This window comes from Bubalus bubalis, chromosome 1 (genome assembly GCF_019923935.1).
Source record: "Bubalus bubalis isolate 160015118507 breed Murrah chromosome 1, NDDB_SH_1, whole genome shotgun sequence".
Taxonomy (NCBI): domain Eukaryota; kingdom Metazoa; phylum Chordata; class Mammalia; order Artiodactyla; family Bovidae; genus Bubalus; species Bubalus bubalis.
Genome location: NC_059157.1, coordinates 110,605,506 through 110,627,571, shown reverse-complemented (window position 1 = coordinate 110,627,571; position 22,066 = coordinate 110,605,506). Strand labels below are relative to the sequence as shown.

The window sequence follows — 22,066 nt, the reverse complement described above, 5'->3', positions numbered from 1 at the left end:
ATCCCTGAAGTGAAAAGAAGAAAAAACACTGTCAAATCAGAATTCTATATCCAGCAAAATGCCTTCGGGAAATAAGGTGAAATAAAGACAGTCTCAGTGAAAGAAAACTAAGAGCCAACAGACCTGCCCCAAAATAACTGATAAAGGAAGCCTTCCAGAATGAAAAAAATAATAATACCAGAAGAAGAAAACTTGGGATATCAGAAATGAAGAGAGAGCAACAAAAAAAATAAGTACATAGGTAAATATGCTCTTCTCTTTTTGAATTATTTAAAATACTTTCTAAAGCAAAAATTAGACAATATCTAGAACTGAACAAAAACGAAAATACAACACATCAAAATTTGTGGATGCAGTTAAAGCATTGCTTAGAGAGAGATTTATAGCATTAGATGTTTATATTGGCAAAGAAGAAAGTTCTCAAATCAATAATCTGAACTTCCACCTTGAGAAACTTTTAAAAAAGATGAGCCAAATCAACCCCAAACAGCAGAAGGATGGAAAAATAAAGAGAAGAGCAAAAAGCAATGAAATTTAAAACAGAAACCCAGTAGAAAAATATCAGTAAAGCAAAAAACTCAATAAAACTGATAAATCTTTAGCCAGAAAGAGAGGGAGACAGAGGGGTGTGCGAAGCAGTGGGCAGGGATTGCCAATATCAGGAATGAAAGAGGAAAATGACTATAAACCCTACAGACATTAAAAGAATATTAAGGTGATACTATAAAGAACAACTCTACACACAAAAAATCAACAACTTTCATTAAATAGACTAATTTCTTGAAAATTACTATGATATGTACTAAAGAGTAAATAGATGTTAAAGAGATTGAATTAATGGTTTAAAATCTTTCAAAAAAAGAAAGCTACAAGCCCACGTGATTTCACTGCTTCACTTGGTTTCATTTGCCAAATGGTTAAAAAATAAATAACATTATTTCTACACAATTTCTTCCAGAAAATATAAGAGGATGGAACACTTCCCAACTTACTTTATGAGGACAGTTTTGCCCAGATACTAAAATCAGATAAAGACAATACTTGGAAAGAAAAGTGGAGACTAATATAACTTAGAAACATAGAAATTCACACAAGATATTAGCAAATTGAATCCTGTAATGTTTAAAAAGAATAATATACCACAATCAAGAGCACTTATCCTGGCAATGTGATGTTAGTTCAATATTTCAAAATCATTCATTATAACCCACCATACTAATATCAGAAGACAGCATTAAGAAAATGAAAGGTAAACTGCAGATAGAAAGAAAATATTTGCAAAACAAAATGTGTATATGATAAAGGACTTGTGTTCAGAATATATAACTCTCAAGACTTCACAAAAACACAAAAGATTTGAGCAAACATTTTACCAAAAAAGATATGCTAATGGTCCACAAGCCCATGAAAAGATGCCCCAATTGTAGTCATAAGAAAAATGCAAATTAAAACTATGGTTTACTCAGAGGGGTAACTGAAATTTAAAAGATTGATGATATTAGGCCTGGGTGAATATGGAGAAACTGGTTTTCATACATTATAAGCAGGAATGCAAAATGGCAATGTCACTTCAAAAATCAGTTTGGCACTACATGTAAGTACCATATAGTCCAGCCTTTTCATTCCTAGATATTTACCTAATAAAAGTAAAGCTATACCCTCACAAAACTTGTATATGAATATAGCATAAGCATTCATAATAACCACAAATGGTAACAATACAAATGTTCATCATCTAGTGAATGAATAATCAAAATATAGTATATCCATGCAATAGAATATTACTCAACAATTAAGAGAAATGAACTACTGATACATGTAACAGCCTGGATGAATCTCAAGAGCATCACGCTAAATGAAGGAAACTAGTGGCAAAAGTATTACCACACTGTATGATTCCATTTATATGAACTTCTAGAAAAGGCAAAACTATAACAACCTGAAGCAAATTAGTCATTTCTAGGGGAAAGAATGGACTGCAGAAGGGAGCTTTTGGCAGGTGATAGAGTGTACTGAAACTGGATTGTGGGGGGCTGCCTCCATGACTCTGTACATGCATACATAAAATTTACCAAAATTCATCAAACTATACATCTAAAAGTGGGTGAATTTTATTACAGGTAAATCATGCCACAATACAGATGTAAAAATAAAAATGAAGGTTAAGTAAAGTTGTTTCCAGACAAACAAAACCTGAGAGAATTCAATGCCAGCAGCTGTAAACCAAAAGAAACACCAAGAAGTTCTTCAGGTTGAAAGAAAATGGTCTCAGATGGAAGAGCACTGACAAGGGAAAACGTGTGGTTAAAAACATAAGAATGCTAACTGTTTACATCAAAACGATAATAATCACATATGTAGAAATGAAATACATGGAAACAATAGCACAAACTGTGGGAATGTGACATGTGCAGTTTAACTGTTGCAAAGTTTCTTGCCTTATTTAGAAAGTGGTTAAATCAAAAGTATTCCTTTAAGGTAGACTACAATACACCAAGAAGGCATATTGTAATATCTAGCCTGTGTGTGTGCTTAGTCACTCAGTTGTGTCCGACTCTTTGCCACCCTTTGGACTATAGCCCGCCAGGCTCCTCTGTATGTGGGATTTTTCAGGCAAGAGTACTGAAGTGGGTTGTAGTTTTCCTCTTCCAGGGGATCTTCCCAACCCAGGGATTGAACCTGCATCTCCTGTGTCTCCTGCATTGCAGGTGGATTCTTTACCTGCTAAATCTCTAGGGCAACCACTTAAAAAAAACTGTGTAAGAATGTATAACTAAAAATGGAATAAAGAAGAAAAATGGAATAATAAAAAAATGTTTCCATACTCCAAAAGAAGGCAAAAAATGAGAAATAAAAGAAAAAACACAAGAGGACAGATAGGAGAGAAATAGCAAGCATTAGATTTAAACTGTATCATTAACTGTTAATTATTTTAATGTCAATGGTCTATGAGCCAATTAAAAGACAGTTTGCCCGACCAAATAAAAACACAAAAACCAGCTATATGCTATTATTAATCAGAGCCACACATTAGATGAAAAGATAAAGATTGAAAAATAAAAGGGTAAGAAAAGCTATCCTACTCAAATACTAATCAAAGTAAATCTGATATAGTTAAATTAATATCAGACAAAGTAGATGCTGAGGTTAGAAGTATTGCTAGAGATTAAAGGGGACAGTTTATAATTAAAGACATTTAAGAATATTACTCATTTCTATCTTCCTTTCTTTCATTAAGTGCTATAATTATCTAATAATAGAATAACTGTATTCAGGTAAGAGGATGATTCCAAAATGCTTTGTCATTTCAAGCACAAAAAAATGATAAAATCCAGTTTAAAAAATTATTGCTCATCTATGCATGCCATTAGGCTTTTAAGAGTGACGGCTGTGAAAATGTTAGGACTATCACATTTGCTGATCACCAAAGATTTTATTTTACTTCTGCCTATATAGCATTAATGTGCAGAACCACTCTTTGCATCTGTCCAATGTAATAGTCTGCTTCTCTTTCCTCTTTATTCTTCTGAAGTCACAGGTAATGAGCTCACTCAGAAAACAGGAGTGAGTTAGCACTGCCAGGACAGACCAGTTTCATTAGCTTCATGAAAATGGTTCAGGGGAAAGACCTTCATCAGCTATTATGTCCTGATGAGAGTTCAGTCATTACCTGTCTTAAAAAAAAATAACTTAAGCTTTGAATTCAGCTGTTTTCTTCTGGGCATGCATCTAGTTTCGAATGCACCCTTTAATAGAAAGTACTAAATGTAATGCTATAGAACTTTGTATAAATGTCAGGTTCTGTTATTATTTTTCACCAAACTAAGAATGCCATAATTCAGAAACTACATATGGCCCAATGAGATGCTTTTGCTCATAAAACCATTTGGTTTCTCTCAGGGAGCTGGAGCCAGCAGTAGAGACACTGTTTAAACATTGAACCAGGAGCTATTCAGGCCGAGCACCGTGGAGGACACACAGACTGTGTCCATCATTCAGCAACTTCATTTGAACCAGAACCAGTAATGAAACAACAACAAGCTGGACAATCTGTCGTTTCCAGGCTTTGATGTCTTATAAGCCGGTGGAGATAAAATTCACTGTATCTGTAGGCACACTCGAACTGGGAGCGTTGAGGTGCGGCCAGGGTGTAGGGCCCTCAGAGGAGTGAGTGGTTATCAAAACGCGCAGGAAGCATCCTGTGTGGAGAGGAGCTAAGACTTTTGGTTGGTGGAGCAGGAGAGAGCTGGGGAGGGGAGCATAAAAACCTTTGTTTTACTCTCCCTCTTTCTCACCTCCTGCCAATAATCTCTGTTGGCCAAACACAGCTGGAAGCCAGCAAGCAAGTTGGTGCATCCTTTGTGGGAACAGAATAAAATGGAGACGTGTATAGGGAGGATGTGGAGGAGCACAGGGAAGCCATCTGGCACAGGGGCTGTTGCAACTGTCTAGATAAGAGACCACCTGCGTGCGTGCTAAGTCGCTTCAGTTGTGCCCAACTCTTTGCAACCCTACGGACTGTAACCTGCCAGGATCCTCTGTCTATGGGATTTCCCAGGCAAGAATACTAGAGTGGATTGCCATGCCCTCCTCCAAGGGGTCAAACCCGTGTCTCTTGTGTCTCCTGCATTAGTAGGCATGTTCTTTACCACTAGCGCCACATGGGAAGCCCAAGAGCACCTACTGAATTTAAATCTCAACTCTGCCATAAACTGTGTGCTGTGTGACTTTGTGGAAGATACTTAACTGCTCTGAACCATAGTGTCCTAGTCTTTTAAAACGAGGTAAATAGCTCACAGATTATTGTCAGGATAAGGTTAATGTGTATCATTTAGTGCTGTACCTGCCACACAGTAAGTGCTAGATAAATGCTATTATTTTCCCTTCTTCATTGAACTTATTCTCTGCTTGCCTCTTTTAAGCCAAGCCTAGAAATCTACTTTCTTTTCAACATTAGCATGCTTTAGAAAGATCCTCTTACTCATAAAGGCCCTGGGAAAGTGTCAGGATCATTCCTATGTCAGATACATTATTGCAGTAAAATTGTTTTGGATCAAAATATTATTTAAGCAGAAAAACATTTACTTTTAATTCTTCAGAAAGAATTACAAGGACTAATTTGGCCTTTAGCAAATAATTCAACATAAATTACCACCTACTTACCAAAAGCAGCAGTTTATGTTGCCCTCGTAGCTCAGTTGATAAAGAGTCTGCTTGTAATACAGGAGACCCGGGTTCGATTCCTGGGTCAGGAAGATCCACTGGAGAAGGAAATAGCAACCCACTCCAGTATTCTTGCCTGGAGAATCCCATGGACAGAGGAGCCTGGCAGGCTACAGTCCATGGGGTCACAAGATACAGACACAACTTAGCGACTAAACCACCACACCAGAAGCAGCAGTTTTATTTCCTAGGACCACTGGACACTGGCATCAGCCATACCCTATTCGTTTGTGTCAGATAATGAGATACTCTGCATGGAGAACACTTAATTGGATCGCCGTGGAGTGAATCTCAGAAGACTTGCTGTGAGCCAATTGCTTATTCCAAGCATCTGAAGAATATTTGTTGTTGTAAACCTCACAGCAGCTTGCCAGGTCGTTTCCAAGTTCTGATGCAAAGTCTATAATGTATTCCTAGAATCATCTAATGTTGTTATCGATGATCCCTCAGGCTGAAATGTTTTCTGCTGTTTCACTCAGTGTAATTCTAAAACAATGATGGTTGCCTGCAGGCTGGACCATTAGAGGAGACTGGACCATGCTCAGGCTACAGGCTTTCCTTGTGGGCTGCTCTGAAGACAGGGAGGAAAACTGAGGATGTTGAGTGCAGTGTTGAGAAAGGCCCAGAAAATGATAATTGCATGTGCATCTGCTTCTCCCGTCACTAAGCAACTTCACAGCCATTATGCCAGTTGAGGTGGGTAGGATAATTACTTCCTTGCTCTTTACAGATGAGAAAACTGACTCCCAGGGATGTTAACTAGCTTGCCCAAGGCCTTCCAGCAATTTGGGTTGACCCAAGGGTTAGAATATAGGCCTTCCAATTCTAAAGAACTTGTTCAGGGATGAAAAAGAAAATTTACATTGCAAAGTCACTGTTGACTGCCTGTTCTCTGTAAATGAAACAAAGACCACCAGAGCTTAAATAGTAAAAAGAAGAAGAAGAAAGCAAAGTTTATTTCTTTGACAAGAAAACACTAATCAGTTAAAAACAAAAACAAATTCAGTGACTATTTACTTAGAAGGAAAAGTCAGAATTTTGTAAGTGCTTTAGAAAGATTCAAGGTGCTTATGCCAAGTAAGCATTGAAAACTACTTCTTTGGATAGAATGGAGCCAGACCCTAGGTCTTATGTGATTGATTTAACAAGCCCCATTGTTCATTGGTCTGGAGAGTCTGAGTGAGGGCTCACTAGAACTTGATATTCCTTTTTCAGCTTCAGCCAGTTACTATGGTTAAGTATAGCATTCAGGTTTTTTTTTTCAATATAAATTTATTTATTTTAATTGGAGGCTAATTACTTTACAATATTGTATTGTAAAAAAAAATTACTTTACAATATTGTATTGGTTTTGCCATACATCAACATGAATCCACCACAGGTGTTTGTTTTTTTAGGATTTTTGATGTGGACCATTTTTAAAGTCTCTATTGAATTTGCTACAATATTGCTTATGTTCTGTTTCTTTGTTCTGGTTTTTTGACTGACAGCTCATGGGATCTTATCTCCCTGACGGGAGATCCAACCGCCACCCTCTGTGTTGGAAGAAGTCTTAACCACTGGACCATCAGGAAAGTCCCTAGCATTCAGTTTTGACATCTTTTCAAACTCTCAAAATCCTCAAATATTCACTGGAATTACACAGAGGGCTTGCTGAGGCACAGATTGCTGGGCCTAACCCCAGAGTTTCTGATTCAGTGGTTTGGGCATAAAGCCTGTATCTCCAAGTTCCCAAATGAAGTTTTGTGGCTATCCTAGGGCCATGATTTGAGAACCTCTATCCCAGACACATAATGCTATAAAGGGAGAGTTTTCATTTTATACCTCTTGTTGCCAACATCCTCTCTAGGATCTAGCTACCAGATGACTCCCTCACACTCAGAAGGGACAGAGGTCTCTCCTGATAATAACCTTTATATTCCCCATACAGGAGACCTGCCTTTTTCTTCTATCAGTAGGGAGCCTTTTTTATGGGGGCAGAATAGATAAAGAATTGCTTGTGGAATCTAAAGTCAACACAACTTCACACCACAAGCTTTATCTGTTCATTTCCCTTCATGGTGGCAGTACTGAATTATTTGACTAGCCTTTTTTAAAAACTATCATCCCATGCATTGATTCAATCTCATTACCTTTAGAGTTTGCTTTTATTACATTACCCTCTCTGATCAATAATCACATTTTTCCACCTTCATAACCTTTTCCCATCTGATTTTTCATGAGCATACAATCTGATTTATTTCTGCTGCAATTCAGCCTTACAGTTCTCCAAGCTTACAATTCTCCTTGTAATAATCCAGTCTTCTCCATTTACACCTTCATCGTTCCTCTGTTAGGCACATATTCTAAGTAAACAGTAGTTATTTGTGTACCTGTTTGTGTCTTGCAGTGGACTGGTGCCTATGGAGAGAGGGAGCTTACTAGAAGGCTTTGTTTTCCTCATACCACTAGTCCAGGCCCTACTATAATAGGTGCTTAATAAATACCAGTTTGAATTTGTTGGCAGTTTTTAATCAGATTCTTTTAATTCACATAAGTAAACTTCATACTTTTGGGCATAGAGTTCTGAGTCATGACAAACATGAAAAGCCCTGTAACCACCACCACAATTATAATAGAACAGTTCCATAACCTTAAAAAGCTCCATCATACATGCTACTGTTTGTAGTCAAAAACTTCCCTTTTCCTTAGTTCCTGGAGATCCCTAGTCTATTCTCTATCCCTATAGTTTTACCCCTTTTTGATTGTCATATAAAGAGAATGGTACAGAATGTAGCCTTTGAATATGGCTTATTTCACTTAGAAAAGTGCTTTTGAAAGCCATCCATTTTGGTGAGTCTGTCAATAGTTCATTCTTTGTTACTGAGTATTGTTCCCCTATATGGACGTTCTGCAGTTTGTTTATCCATTCACTAGTTGAAGGACCTTTGGGTTGTTTCTGGTTGTAAATATTTGCATAGAGGCTTTTGGGTGAACATAAATTTCCATTTCTCTTGGATAAATACCTAAAAGTGGGATTGTGGGGTAGTATGATAAATCTCGGAGAAGGCAATGGCACCCCACCGCAGTACTTTTGCCTAGAAAATCCCATGGACGGAGGAGCCTGGTAGGCTGCAGTCCATGGGGTCACTAGAGTCGGACACAACTGAGCGACTTCACTTTCACTTTTCACTTTCATGCATTGGAGAAGGAAATGGCAACCCACTCCAGTGTTCTTGCCTGGAGAATCCCAGGGACGGGGAAGCCTGGCGGGCTGCCATCTATGGGGTCGCACAGAGTCGGACACGACTGAAGTGACTTAGCAGTAGCAGCAGCAGTATAATAAATCTGTTTAACTTTATGAGAAACTGGCAGTTTCTTATAAAGTTGCTGTACCACTTTGTATTTTTATCAGCAATGTATGAGTTCCTATTGCTTTGCATCCTCAGCATCTCTAGGGCTTGTCAGCTTGTTTAGTTTTCAGTTCAGTTCAGTTCAGTCGCTCAGTCGTGTCCGACTCTTTGCGACCCCATGAATTGCAGCACGCCAGGCCTCCCTGTCCATCACCAACTCCCGGAGTTCACTCAAATTCATGTCCATCAAGTCGGTGATACCATCCAGCCATCTCATCCTCCATCGTCCCCTTCTCCTCCTGCCCCCAATCCCTCCCAGCATCAGAGTCTTTTCCAATGAGTCAACTCTTCACATCAGGTACATTCTAATAGCCCATTCTCATGGTCTTCCCAGGTGGTGCTAATGGTAAAGAACCCACCTGCCAATGCAGGAGATGGAAGAGATGTGGATTTCCCTGGGTGGGAAAGATGCTCTCGAGGAGGGCATGGCAACTCACTCCAGTATTCTTGCCTGGAGGGCTACGGTCCATAGGGTAGCAAAGAATCAGATACGACTGAAGTGACTTAGCATAAACACCTACAATTTTTTCGTTAATCTGCATATCCATAACAAATAATGATATTGAATACCTTTCCATGTGTTTATTTGACACCCATGTATTAACTTCTTTAATGAGATATCTGTTAAAATCTTCTGTCCATTTTTTCCAGTTGTGTCCTTCCTTACTGTTGAATTTAGAGAATTTCTTATATATTTTGGATAAAAGTCCTTTGTCAGATTTGTGATATGCAAATATCCCCCCACCCAATCTATGACTTACCTTTGCAGTGCTTTAAATTTTGACTCTTGAGAGTCCCTCAGACTGCAATGAGATCAAACTAGTCAATCCTAATCAGTCCCGAATGTACATTGGAAGGACTGATTCTGAAGCTGAAGCTCCAATACTTTGGTCACCTGATGTGAAGAACTGACTCACTGGAAGAAAGATTGAAGGCAGGAGGAGAAGGGGACAACAGAGGATAAGATGGTTGGAAGGCATCACCAACTCAATGGACATGAGTTTGAGCAGGCTCTGAGAGTTGGTGATGAACAGGGAAGCCTGACATGGGGCTGCAGCCCATGGGGTTGCAAAGAATCGGACATGACTGAGCAACAGAAATAAACTGAAATTTTTATCAAGTTCCATCTATTAATTTTTTTCTTTTGGGAATCATGCTTTTGCTATCCTTTTTAAGAACTCCATGTCTACTTCAAACTCACAGAGATTTTCTCCTCTGTTTTCTCTTCAAAGTTTTATAGTTTTACCTTTTGTATTTAGGTCCATGACCCATTTTGAGTTAACTTTTGTATAAAGTTCAGAGCATGGTTTGAGATTCACTTTCATGGCATTTGGGCATCCAGTTGTTTCTTCACCTTTTTAAAGAATATATTTGTTCATTTATTTGACTGCACTGGATCTTAGTTGTGGCATGCCAGATCTAGTTTCCTGACTAGGGATTGAACCCAGGCCCCCTGCCCTGGGAGCTGGGAGTTTTAGCCACTGGACCACCAGGTAAGCCCCTCCTGCACCTTTTGTTGAAACGACAGTTCTTCCATTGAATTGCATTTACCCTTTTGTCAAAACCCAGTAGATCATATTTGTGTGGGTTTATTTCTGGATTCTCTATTCTGCTTCACTGATCTACTTACTTATCTTTTTACGAATACTGCAGTTTTGACTGCTATAAACCTATCTTTTTACCAGTACCACAGAGCTGATTTAACAAGACTTTTAGGAAGTTGTGAAACCAGGTAGTATGGATCTTTCAACCTTGCTTTTTTCCAAAATTTTCTTTGTTAACCAACCCTCCCAAGTCAGTCCCCAGCAAAGGTCCTTTTGCCTGGTGTCACTAACACTGATAGAACAAGTTACAGTTTGGTTCAGAAGCATAGGGAAGCTTCGTTATTCAATCAAAGAATGACGATGTGAGCTCAACTCCTAGAGCCCCTGCTCTCCCCAGAAGACGAACCGTGGGGGGAGGGGAGGATGCTGCTTTATATGGATTTAATCAGCTGGGACGGGGCAGAGTTCTCACAAGGCATGCGCAGCTCTGCCCCTCCGGGTCAGATCACCGTGAGGAGCGCAGCGACTCTAACCGCGGCACTCTGCCGCCATCTTGAATTGAATGTTAGGAGCAGAGTCTCTGTACACACCCCTGAGCTGAGGTACTGGTGCAGCCATTTCACCCTAGGAACTTGTTTGAAGTGCTGGGAATAAGACCTTTGCACACAGCACCCTTTAAGCAAGTGAAACTGGATGAAGCACAAAGAAGAAGAAAAAGGTTAGACTCTACTTTACTACCACATTCTATTTTTACGGGCTGGGAATTGTTAGTGGGCTTTGCCTGTGACAAATCTCTGTTCTGTCTTTTGTCCCGCTCCTCATTCTTGAGGGGTATTGAGGGGTGCAGGTCCATCTTCTGCTTTCTGTTGATTTCGAGCAATGTCATACCCCTGGGTAGAGGAGCAGAACTTCTCAGCTGCCTTTAGGTACATTTGAGGCTCACCAGACCTCAGCCCAGACTGTTGGTATGCCTGAGCCACCCTCTTTTGTCCAACTTTCGCAGTATCACTGGTGGCTCAGACTGTAAAGAATTCACCTGCAGTTCAAGAGACCCTGGTTGGATCCCTGGGTCAGGAAGATTCCCTGGAGGAGGGCATGGTAACCCACTCCAGTATTCTTGCCTGGAGAAAACCATGAACAGAGGAGCCTGGCAGGCTATAGTCGGTGAGGTTGCAAAGAGCTGGACAGGATTGAAGTGACTTAGCACACATGCAACCTTTAAAAATTATGAATCACTTTATTGTATGCCTATAATATATAATACTGAATATCAACTATATGTTAATAGAAATTAATTAACTAATCAATTAATTCAAAATACATGGCCCAAAAGAATATGATCACATTCAAATTGTGATCACAAGAGAATATGATCACATTCAAATTGTTTTCCTAAAAATGCCATTATTTAGGTCTTTTGTGTTGTGTTGGACACTCAATTGTGTCTGACTCTTTGCAACCTCGTAGACTGTATCCCACCAGACTCCTCTGCCCATGGGGATTCTTCAGGCAAGAATACTGGAGTGGGTTGCCATGCCTCCTGCAGGGGATTTTCCCAACCAAGGAATTGGACCCGAGTCTCTTACATCTCCTGCATTGGCAGGTGAGTTCTTTGCCACTAGCACCACCTGGGAAGCCCATCTAGGTATTTTGCCTATAGGCTACATGTGCCCTAATGTTGAGGCTCACTGCCAAGGCCTGAATATCCCTTATCACACTTTTGTTGTTTTCTGCAAGAGAAGCCTAAGGTCAGAGAGGTTTTCATGACTAGTCAAGGGGTTTCATTGTCCCAGGTTGTTTCTCCAGAGGTTGGGGCTTGGGGCCTCTTCACTCACGTGATGTAACCACAGAGTGACCCTGGCAACTTCAGGATGGAATGGGTGGTTAGGATCACCAAGTGGGGTCCATTCTCCTTATGGGTGAATTGGACTTGCAGGCTGCCACTTTTCTAGATTTTTAGGTTATCCAGTCTCCTGCCAGAAGTAGTGTAGGGCCAGGTCAGTGCGTGCAGGCAATTTCATGAGGGCTTTCATGGTTTCTGCTACCTGAAGGGCACTCTTGAGTTGTTCCATTTCAAGGCAGTTAAGGTTTCTGTCCCTTCCCTCAGGCTTGGGACAGGAGTTGGGACATGAGTTCAAATGCCCTTAACTTTTTTTCTTCATATTTTTAAAATTTATTTTTAATTGGAGGATAATTGCTTTACAATGTTGTGTTGATTTCTGCTGCTGCTGCTGCTAAGTTGCTTCAGTCGTGTCCGACTCTGTGCGACCCCATAGACGGCAGCCCACCAGGCTCCCCCATCCCTGGGATTTTCCAGGCAAGAATACTGGAGTGGGTTGCCATTTCCTTCTCCAATGCATGAAAGTGAAAAGTGAAAGTGAAGTCGCTCAGTCGTGTCCCACTCTTAGTGACCCCATGGACTACAGCCTACCAGGGTCCTCCATCCATGGGATTTTCCAGGCAAGAGCACTAGATTGGGATGCCACTGCCTTCTCCGGTGAATCAGCCATAAGTATACATATGTCCCCTCTCTCGTGAGCACTTAACTTTATCTCATGGAGTTAACTGAATAAGAAACAGGGCAAATGGAAGCAACTTAACCCAATTTTCTTGTGTTTCTTGACACAACTTGCCTAAAGGCCTGCTTCAAGTTCTGATTGGATCTCTCTACTTTCCCCAACAACTGGGGCCCCCAGGATGAGTGCAGGGTCCATTATATGGACTCCTTATCTCTTCATCACTATTATTTTCCTTTACTATTTAGCCACTTTGGCTGCAGTTTCAGGTCTAGTGGAGAATGCTTCTACCCACCCTGAAAATGTATCCACTAGCACCAAGAGATACCTGAAGCTGCCAGATGCTCTCGGCATGACAGTGAAATCAGCCTTCCAGTCTTCCCCAGGATATGTCTAACTGGTCTGAGGGGCCTTATCTGGGGGGAGGGGGTAGGGTCTGGTGTTGGAGTTGTTCATTGTGCAGATGGGGCACCTCTCGACCATATGACTGATTATACTTTTCACACCTGGAGTTACCATGATCTCAGCTGATGAGTTATATAGAGTTACCCTCCCATAATGAGTTCCTTGATAAGCCTCCCTGGCAGCTGGACAAGCTGAAGTTTGAGGAAAGAAGTATCACCATGTTCATTAACTAGCTGCCTGTGGCCTCCTAGATCTCTACTGAAACTCCATTTTGGGGCTCTTAATTCTTCCTTTGTGTAGATTGGGGAGTAATTGGTTGGAGCTGGCCTTCAAGGTATGAGGGATAGTTGCCAAGTTACTGGGTCTTGGGCCTCCCTTTTGGCAGTTGCATCTTCCTTGTTGTTTCCCTTTATAACCTCTATATCCCCCTTCTAGCACCCCTACAATGAATCACTGCTACCTTTTTGAAAGCTTTACTGCTTTGAAGAGCATCAATACACTTAAGCCTTGTTTTGCCTTTTTATTCTCCACAGTGAGCATACCTCTTTCTTCCCAAATAGCCCTGGTGTGTGTAGGATGGCATATACATGCTGAGAATCTATATAAATATTCAAGGTCTCCCCTGACCTGAGCTCTAAGGCCTGAGTGAGGGAAATTAGGTTGGCTTTTTGGGCTGAAGTCCCTGGGGATAGTGCCTTTATGACTTGGGTCAGGGAGACTAATGCGTATCCCGCTAGCCTTTTCACCTCTCTCATAAAACTGCTCCATCTGTGAACCAGTCCTCTTCGGCACTTGGGAGAGGACCACTTCCTAGGTTGGGGCAACTGGAATAGAGTGGTGTGTATGGTTTCTGTACAATTATGCTCCAGGAGCCCCATTTCTGTGGATAGGATGGCAGTCTGCAGGGTGGCAGGATTTAGCATGTGTCGGGTTTTTATGGTAACCACTGGGTTGTCTGGACTTGGCCTTCTGAGGGATAGCCATTCCATTCCCTTAGAACTTACCACAGCTGAAGCTGGTGTGGAGTCCATATAATGATCGGCTGACTGAACATGAACTTTTCAGCCCCCTTTGGCAGGGTTGTAGTAGCTGCTACTGCCCATGGGCAAAGAGGCCGTCCCTTACCAGTTTGATTCAATTGTTTAGAGAAATAAGCAACCACCTCAGTAAGCCATCCCAGTTTTTGAGCTAATATCCTCAAAGGCAAGTCCCTTTCTCTCATGAATGTGAAGGTCAAAGGATTTAGCTAAATCTGGGAGGGCCATGGCAGGGGCCTAAAATAATCGCTTTTCCAATTCTTGAAAGCCCCCTTCACATTCTGAATTCTATTCAAAAGGATTATCGTCTTTTCCTCTTAACATTTCATATAGAGGCCAAGCTATTAGATCATAGTTAGGGATTCAGACATGGCAAAACCTGGCCATGCCCAGGAAATCTCTAAGCTGTCTTCCAGTTTAGGAGGGGCAAAATTGGAAATGGCTTATTTCCTTTCCTGGGGTAGACTTCTCTGACCTTCTGTGAGAATGAAGCCTAGGTAGGTCACTCTAGTTTGTGACCATTGGAAGGGCCAACTTTCCCCATCTCCCAGCTGGTTTTGGGTCTAGGCTGTATTACCTAGAAGACTAAATGTTTCTACAGGATGCACCCTAATAGGTTGTCCTTAGGTATGGTGGACATTTGATTCCCAATACCTTAGATGCTCTGTTTTGGATTTGTTTCCAACTACTGAGGGGGCAAGAACTTACCAAGAAGCTCAGTGGTAAAAAAAATCCACCTGCTAATGCAGCTGACACAGAGACATGGATTCGATCCCTGGGTCGGGAAGATCCCCTGGAGAAGGAAATGGCAACCCACTCCAATATTCTTGCATGGGAAATCCCATGGACAGAGGAGCCTGGCAGGCTCTGGTCCATGGAGTTGCAAAAGAGTCGCACACGACTTAGTGACTAAACAACAACTGAGAGGGCGGTTGGAGTGATATGGCACAAGATTTGACCCAGATAAGATTTCCAGTTCAGGAAATTTGGAACCACTACCAGATTAATGGATTCCTTTAAAGACCAAAAGAGGAGACGTCCAGATGGCATGGACTCTGATATAACTGAGGTCCCCCTTGAATTGTAATGGCTTGTGCTTGAGACAGTTAGCCCCTCCTCAGTCAGAATATCCCACAGGTAGTCAGACAGGACTACCTCCATGCCAGGGCAGCTGAGCCACATTAGTTCTTGACCCACCTGGTCCGTTAGAGGGTGGCACAAATGTCTCAGGCAGGGGTCTTCTTTTTCTCCCTTTTGGCCAAAAAGGAGTTTTCTGACTTTCCATCAGGTGAGAGCTAACAACATGAGTGATTCTCACAGGGTACTCACCAGATCACTGGGGAGGGGAGCCCGTGGAAACTCAGTCAATGAAAAATCACCCAAGTTTCTCCTTGTAAGTAGAAGAGGGCAGAGGTTAGGCATTGGTTGTTTCCTCTTCTTGTCAGCAGCTCACAGGGCTTCTCAGTAATACAGTTCCTGGTCTTGTGAATGGCTCACAGGGCTCCCCAGCCCATTTCAGAGAAGCTGGTGCTGACTAGAAGAGGTCAAGTCACCAGTCACACACCTACCTACACAGGGACCGTCTCTCACTCAGACAGCCCCGGTGCCTCTCCCTGAACTCTTCATTCCATTTTGTCAGGCAATCCTTAGCACCTGGGCCTCTTCCCAGTCTCACCTCTGGCCCACTTTACCAAATGAAAATGGCTGTGGAGAAAGCTACTGTTGACTTCTGGAGGTTGGCAAGGAGGGCAGCAAGCCCTGGTGTGGCTGCTGCTGCTTTGTACGGGAGTTGAGAGGACAGCTCTTGTTTGAGGCAGTGGGCAGGACTGCCGTGGCTCCCTCATTCGTGTGTCCCCCCATCCCCAGGTGTCTGGCACCACAGGAAGGCCAGCAAGAGGCAGCAGGCAGATAGGCATGAGTTTTAGTCTCTTACCCCCAGTGATGCCACAGTGTGAACCATCAAGGGGATGCAGTCCAGATGACTCTGAGGGCTATGTGCTGTGTACACCACACCCTCATATTATTGGGTTGTTTGGCAGAGTTGTTCTGAATTTGGCCAAAGGCTGCCACTGTTATACCCCATCAGTCTAAACTCAAAGATCATCATGGACTATGATTTGGGAAACATGTCCCTAGCTTCCCTGGAACCTAGAGAATGCTCCACAAGCTTTGAGGAAATTTATTACACCCACAAACTTGGTGAAAGAACATGGCATTGGGTTCACAGTTAAACCGAACAACTGATACCATTTATTATACAATATTATGACCAATCAGTATTGTCTATCCAGTGCTGGTACACAAACCCAAATTTCATGGATATCTAACTACCCTGCTTTAGATGATGAGAAAAATGATGTGGATTTCCTTGTCCCATGAGTAGCTCCTCTGTGATATGTATGCTATGGACCACTTGCATGAACATTTTCTTATACTCAGGGCAGAAATTCATAAATCATTCCCAGACAAGGAAAAAACTGGATTGGAGGGATTCACAAGGTAAGTGAGAGAGTTACAAGGAGAAACATTAATCAAATGAATAGACTCTCTAGAGAAAAATTAGATTAACGACCATAAATATTAACTTTGCTTTACATTGAAATATGAATTGACCAGCTTGCTTGGGGAATTGGACATTCTTGTTAATTTAATTTTCTGTAATGGGAGATGGAAGGTTAACTGGAAAAAGCTTCCAGTAGAAAAATCTTTCTGAAATGAATTAGTGCACTTTTCATGTTAATTTATTATTAAGCATTCACTGCTTTGCTTGTTTCCTAAGGGTTGAAAAGACAATTTACAAAAAACCAAAGTGAATTTAAGAGGATTCTCACAGGTACCTAGACCAAGAGACTCACTGAATAGGCTTAGCAAACAGGTGGAAAGAAATAAATTATTGTAGAATGCCACTGGGGAAGTGAACTCCTTTCCAGGTGTTAATTGCTTTGCTAATAGGCCAAGGCTGCTTAGAAAGGAGTAGGGGGAAGTAAAAATTTAGAAGAAAACCAGTTTTCAGTCTTAAAAGAGCCTTCTCAGAAGCCCCAGAGTCTGCAGCCCTTGTGAAAAGGTGTGGCATACCAAGTGACCATGTATTCTTTATCGAGTAACCATGTATTCTTGACTCTTAAGTTTTCTTGAGGCACCATAGGGAGGCTTGATGAATCTTTCACTGGGCATTGTAGTCTAGGGGTTCCTAGGTGGGTTGTACCCAGCTGATATCATCTATACCCTGGCCTCACCTTTTGTTGGTTGTATCAGGGGTCCCCAACCCTGATTAGAACCGGTCCTCACAGCAGGAAGTGAGCAGTGGGTGATCTGGTGACGTTTCTTCTGTATTTATAGCTGCTGCCCACTGATTCTGCATTATGGTGAGTTGTATAACTTCATGATACATCACAATGTAATAATAATAGAAACAAAGTGCACAGTAAATGTAATGCACTTGAATCATGCTGAAACCATTCCCCCGCCCCTGGTCCATGGAAAAATTGTCTTCCACAAAACTGATCCCTGGCGCCAAAAAGATTGGGGACCACTAGGTTATATGGCCTTGGAAAAGTCATTGCACTTTCTCTTTCCCTCAGTTTTACTGTCTGCAAAATGTAGGAAACAATAGTACCCACTTCATAGAGTTTATTGTTGTGAAGAGCAAACAGGTTCTTGTATGGTTCTAAGATATGCAGAATAGTCCCTGGATAGTAATCACCATCATGAATTTGAGCAAACTCTGGGAGAGAGTGGAGGACAGAGGAGCCTGGTGTGCTGCAGCCCATGGGGTCACAAAGAGTTGGACACTACTTAGCTACTGAACAACATCAGTGATCAGTATTAACCACTACTACTAATAAAATCATTTATTTATGAGGAAGAATTTAAGACTGAGAATACTTCCTGAGGAAGATGTTGTAAGACTTGGCGTGAATCCTGTTCCTCTCTTTGCCTGAATTGCTACCGTTTACTTGTTGTGTGTGTACAAGGTGGTTAGGTCTGCAGCACAGTCGCAGCTCTCTCTGCCCAACTATGCTTCTTCTCTACTTGCCTTTCACAGCTGTCAGAACTACCTGTGAAGTCTTTCCCTGCCCTAGTTTGCTTCCACCCCCTTTATCTTGACTCTTGAACTCTTGATTCTGACCCACCATGCTTCCCGGAGGACCCAAACTAACACTGGGATCACCCCCAAGCACACCTCCGAAGACAGAGCCCATTGAGAGGCAGCACCTCACTCTGAATCCCCTCAGACAGTGGACCCCGAGCTGCTGGTTGGGGAGGGTTTCAGGCAGAGAGCTGAATGTACCAGAACTGTCTTAGCTTCCACTTGAAAGCTGTGCCTTTGAAATGTTAAGATTACTGGAAGTGAATAGGTATCTCAGAAGATGGTGTCAATAATTTTTCTTCTCAACTCTGATTTATAATACCAAAATGACAGATTTCTGGCAAAACAAGTGATGCGTGTTAGGAAGATTAGGAACAAAGCTTCCTAGCCAAAGGGCTCCACATGAAGTTTGAAGGGAAGGGAGAAAAAGACTTAGAAGAAACTTCTAAATTACAGAAATGGTTGTAAATATGAGTAGTGTAGAAAGAAGATTCACTCTGGGAGAAAAAGAAGCCCAGTAATTCTAAGAAAATTACAGAGAACCGGGCTGAGAATAATACTTAAGGCTCATTTTGTCATGTTTCAGTGTATGAGATAATACAATATAGGACTTCTCAGGAAACAAATGCTGAAATGGAGTTCAGCTTGCAGGATGCTGACTAGGGAGTGCTCTTAGGATTAATACCTGTGAACTGGGAGGGAAGGAGCAGAATTGAGCAAAGGAACAAGTGGAGTTTCATTGCCACCTCAACGGAATGTCTCACCAACCTTGTTGGGATGACCCTCCAGAGCTAACCTGAACGGACGCAAGAGGGGGTGGACTTTATTCCCGCATCGGTCAGTCACTGAATGACTACAGGCTACTCTGGAAGGGGCATGGCCTTGGGAGATGACGCAGCTCTCCTCAACTGAGACAGTTCCCAAAGAGACTGACAGGTGAAGACCAGCTTCAGAGTCATTCCCAATAGCTTGAGTGATACTTCCTTTATTCCTAAAGGGGAATGGGTGGTACATCATAGCATCCACCACACAGATAAATACAAGTTCTTAGATCTTACTGAGGCTTGGGGAAATGAAACTGGTTTAAGCAATGAAATGGTATGTGTTTCTCAATGTAAGCAGATCTGATAAAAATGGATATATAGTACCACTGTATGTCAAAACTGCAAATGTATGGAATCCACAAGTATGGCATACAGCATATGGAGAGGATTAGATGAGAGTGAGAGAGTACTGTTATTTATAGGAGCATGCTAAGAATGCCAGGCTAAACAGGAGGATGCTTCCCTAAATCAAATGATAAAAATGTCACAGAGGCAAGATATAATATGGCTATGTTACTTCAACTACTTAGACATCTGTTCAAAATCTCTATAACAATCTTAGAATTTAATACATTCTTGGCTTGCCTTCCTAATAATTTGATCTTTCAAAAAGTGTAAGAAAGAATGAAGGGAACTGCTATACTTCACTCAGTCTGATCAGCAAGGAAGGATTTGTTGGTGTTGTTTATATGCTAGAAATCTTTCAACAAGCATATGAAATAAAATGCAGTCCTTGCCTTCCTGAAGAAAAAGAAAGGAATTGTGTCATCCTAGAGTCTGTAATAGGAAAAAAAAAAAAAAGAAACCTTTGTCATGATAGACATGTAATTGAGGCTTTAGGAAAACAAACTTCAACAAGTTCACAGAAATATAAATATAACCCCAGGGCCAGAGGCAGTAAAAAGGACATCCATTTGCCTTAACGGTGAAACTCAGAAAAATTAAACTTTGTACTATAATAACTACCTGCAGAGGCCAATATGACCAACATGGAGTTCTCCAATGAGTCTGTATTTTGAAATGACACATACAAAAGATGAAAAAAGACTCACCAAGATGAATAAGGAAGTTATAAAACTCTGTCAGAAAGTGACAAAAGGCAAAAATTCAGAATGAGCTGAGGAGTGTTAAATGGCGAGGACCACAGAAGGGGCTTTAAAAACACACACACAGTTTGAAGTAAGATGAAGGAACGTATAAACTGACTGACTAGAGAAGATTCTGTTAAATGATTATGGAGAAAAGACAGAGCTACTCAATTGCTTCTTTCTTCTCCAATAAGGAACATGATCTTCAAACTGAGAAGGGTATAACAGATATCACAAAGAATAAATTGAAACACAATCTAAGTGAGGAGAGAGTCAGAAAGAACAGGTATGCAGGATTTGCAGTCTGAACAAAAGATTATAGGTCTCAGGGAAATAGGAAATAGGATATGTGCCAGAAATCTAAGGCAGGCAAAAATACAGAGTCTCTAAAGGAGAAAAGGAGGTCAGGGGTATACAGTCAGCAAAAACAAGACCAGGAGCTGACTGTGGCTCAGACCATGAACTCCTTATTGCCAAATTCAGACTTAAATTGAAGAAAGTAGGGAAAACCACTAGACCATTCAGGTATGACCTAAATCAAATCCCTTGTGATTATACAGTGGAAGTGAGAAATAGATTTAAGGGCCTAGATCTGATAGATAAGAGTGCCTGATGAGCTATGGAATGAGGTGCGTGACATTGTACAGGAGACAGGGATCAAGACCATCCCCATGGAAAAGAAATGCAAAAAAGCAAAATGGCTGTCTGGGGAGGCCTTACAAATAGCTGTGAAAAGAAGAGAAGTGAAAAGCAAAGGAGAAAAGGAAAGATATAAGCATCTGAATGCAGAGTTCCAAAGAATAGCAAGAAGAGATAAGAAAGCCTTCTTCAGCGATCAATGCAAAGAAATAGAGGAAAACAACAGAATGGGAAAGACCAGAGATCTCTTCAAGAAAATCAGAGATACCAAAGGAACATTTCATGCAAAGATGGGCTCTATAAAGGACAGAAATGGTATGGACCTAACAGAAGCAGAAGATATTAAGAAGAGATGGCAGGAATACATAGAAGAACTGTACAAAAAAGATCTTCACTACCCAGATAATCACGATGGTGTGATCACTGACCTAGAGCCAGACATCCTGGAATGTGAAGTCAAGTGGGCCTTAGAAAGCATCACTACGAACAAAGCTAGTGGAGGTGTTAGAATTCCAGTTGAACTATTCCAAATCCTGAAAAATGATGCTGTGAAAGTGCTGTGGAAAATTCTGAAAGAGATGGGAATACCAGACCACCTGATCTGCCTGTTGAGAAATTTGTATGCAGGTCAGGAAGCAACAGTTAGAACTGGACATGGAACAACAGACTGGTTCCAAATAGGGAAAGGAGTACATCAAGGCTGTATATTGTCATCCTGCTTATTTAACTTATATGCAGAGTACATCATGAGAAACACTGGGCTGGAAGAAGCACAAGCTGGAATCAAGATTGCTGGGAGAAATATCAGTAACCTCAGATATGCAGATGACACCACCCTTATGGCAGAAAGTGAAGAGGAACTCAAAAGCCTCTTGATGAAAGTGAAAGAGGAGAGTGAAAAAGTTGGCTTAAAGCTCAACATTCAGAAAACGAGGATCATGGCATCTGGTCCATCACTTCATGGGAAATAGATGGGGAAACAGTGGAAACAGTGTCAGACTTTATTTTTCTGGGCTCCAAAATCACTGCAGATGGTGATTGCAGCCATGAAATTAAAAGATGCTTACCCCTTGGAAGGAAAGTTATGACCAACCTAGATAGCATATTCAAAAGCAGAGACATTACTTTGCCAACAAAGGTCCATCTAGTCAAAGCTATGGTTTTTCCTGTGGTCATGTATGGATGTGAGAGTTGGACTGTGAAGAAGGCTGAGCGCCAAAGAATTGATGCTTTTGAACTGTGGTGTTGGAGAAGACTCTTGAGAGTCCCTTGGGCTGCAAGGAGATCCAACCAGTCCACTCTGAAGGA

General features: G+C 41.4%; 2 long non-coding RNA genes across 5 annotated transcripts in view; both read left to right on the top strand.

The window, feature by feature from the left end:
* Positions 1–8,371, top strand: part of LOC102399448 — a 49,727-nt gene extending 41,356 nt beyond the window's left edge. For 2 of the 4 annotated variants that reach the window (XR_006550858.2, XR_327483.4), the window contains one exon: positions 3,901–8,371. This is a non-coding gene — a long non-coding RNA (uncharacterized LOC102399448). The remainder of the gene's footprint in view (positions 1–3,900) is intronic. The other 2 variants (XR_006550856.2, XR_006550857.2) reach the window with 2 other exon arrangements.
* Positions 8,372–9,659: 1,288 nt separating this feature from the next.
* Positions 9,660–22,066, top strand: part of LOC112584686 — a 28,760-nt gene continuing 16,353 nt past the window's right edge. The window contains exon 1 of the long non-coding RNA XR_003109058.3: positions 9,660–10,877. This is a non-coding gene — a long non-coding RNA (uncharacterized LOC112584686). The remainder of the gene's footprint in view (positions 10,878–22,066) is intronic.